Genomic DNA, 2527 nt, shown 5'->3' with positions numbered 1-2527 from the left:
CAAAATACATGTTCCCTAGCAAAGAAAATTTCCCTTTGATAAAATTTATTTATTTCAAAATATCATGAATTAATTATTTCATATTTGTTTCTTCAATATGACACCCAAATAGTGAAAATTAAACAAAACTCACTTTTAAATTACTAATAATCCATTAAAGTTTAGCAGTTTGGAAACAGTATTCAACAAATTTAAAATTTATCATAACTTGATTGTACACATCATCGATTTTCCTTTTTCACCTCACCACAGAACTATATATATAAAAAAAACAGTTGTTTTGTCATATTTATATAAATATAAGAGGAAACATAAACCTCTTTTTTCCCTTTTATTTAATCTGTATCAGATTTTTCAATCACGATTCTTTACACCAGAGTAATTGTAATAAAGCAAAAAAAAAAAAAAAAAGTGGTGCAGTGTTCGAACTGTACTTAAGTGAGCTTACATCATGTTTATCACGGCTTTTGAATTTATTAGAAAATTATTTACCCGGTTCACCAACATGAAAATGGTCAGTTCACGCCAGATTTTATTACTGAAGGATTTTGTACATTATTTTCTTTACTCCTTTTTTTTTTTTGTACAGTGAGAACAATTGCACCATGATATTTATTATGTTCTTGTTCAGGGAATGTTGAGTAAACACAGTATTGCTGGTACGCAACATACTTATATTTTAAATCATAAGTTGAAGTATAATAATTTGTTGATTATAAAGTATAAAAAATGCCGTCTTAAAACAGATTGCATGCAAATACTGCATTTCATGTCTATTATTTTTTTTTTACTTTAACTGCCAACTGTTATTTAATTTTTTTTTTTACTTTAACTGCCTTCTGTTATGCTGCATTTTCTACTTTTTGATTATTTATTTTTTCCCTAAAATAAGATTAATTCCTTTCATTTACTAACAGACATCTCTGACTGACATTACCATTCATAAAGGAACAATTAAAGATTTTCTGTATTGGTACATGCATGCATTTCACGTTTACGTTATTTACTTTATCTGCCTACTGCTATTCTGAATTTTTTGAATTTTCTCCTTTTCATAATTAATTTTTCCCTTAAAGTAAAAATGATTTTTTTTTCTATTTACTTACAAATTTCTCTGACTGAGGTTTCCATTCATAAATGAACAATCTCGAGGTGCATATTATGCAAGTAAAAGGAAATAACCCCTAAAGTAAAATTGATTCCTATCATTTACTTACTCTGGCTGATATTTTCATTCATAGATGAACAATGTCGAGGTGCATATTCTGCACCGGTCGAATAAACTACCAGTCATAAGAGTTCATTTTAATAAAATCAGTAAAATCGAGAAAATCGAACAGTTGAACAATATGGCAACAAATCACTGTATCAATTTTAAGTAAAAATAGATTTCACTTAGTAGAGCCAGGTTAACAACAAGTTTCCGGTAACTGTCAACTCTTAGGTAATTCATTTTAAATACCAATGTGTCAAATGAACCTACTGGATTTTAAATCTTAAATTGAAGGGAAAAATACATTTCCAAAACTTCAAAACCAGTTTCTAACGCTCTGTGCTAATAGTAGAATAATCTCTCTCTCTCTCTCTCTCTCTCTCTCTCTCTCTCTCTCTCTCTCTCTCTCTCTCTCTCTCTCTCTCAAGGATTTCGTCTAAATGATGGTGGCGGTTGTATATTACCGCAACAGTACTTTTACCAATTTTTCTTTATTCAAAATATTCGATATACAAATTTACAACTTTCGATCCCACATCTCACGACTGAACTAGCGCACACGATACAGACACACAGGCACACACACATACATATATATATAATATATATACACATTATATATACACATATATGTATATATATACATTATACATATGTGTATGTAATATACATAAATATATAATATTTGCTCATTTCCTCTCATGGAAAATAACTTTTCGAATACAACCAAAAACGTTTCTTTAAGGTAAAAATTGATACCGCGACCGACAGCCATAGATTGCCTTGCTAATGGGTATTCGACATTCTCTCTCTCTCTCTCTCTCTCTCTCTCTCTCTCTCTCTCTCTCTCTCTCTCTCTCTCTCTCTCTCTCTATTTATGCAGAAAATCTTAATACTTTAAAAATCCCTTAACCAATACAACTCCATCTCCGGCTGAACTAAAAAAAAAAAATTATTTGATATAATTTAAAATCTATTATGTTCCAAATTTTCCGTGAATGTGCCAGCAATACCTGTTTTAAAAAGACTAACAGCTAAAAATAAGATTTCACCTATTAGAATTTTATATGACTAAATGTATACAATCAAGTCGAAAGTGATTTCAACTGAATGATTGACACAACATTCGTCGAAGTGATGAAATGAACGTTTGTTACTTATCAAATGTGAATATGAAGAAACATTCTCAGAGAATATTTGAAAATGGTTCCCACAGACTTTACTTTGTGGCGTACTTATTAACATAATATTCTTTCTCGTGTAAGAAATACTTCAGAATTTCGTGTTATTTGTATACCTTTGAAACCGGTGTAG

Source organism: Palaemon carinicauda, chromosome 14 (genome assembly GCF_036898095.1).
Source record: "Palaemon carinicauda isolate YSFRI2023 chromosome 14, ASM3689809v2, whole genome shotgun sequence".
In the NCBI taxonomy this organism is placed as follows: Eukaryota; Metazoa; Arthropoda; class Malacostraca; order Decapoda; family Palaemonidae; genus Palaemon; species Palaemon carinicauda.
This window is presented reverse-complemented; position numbering follows the sequence as displayed.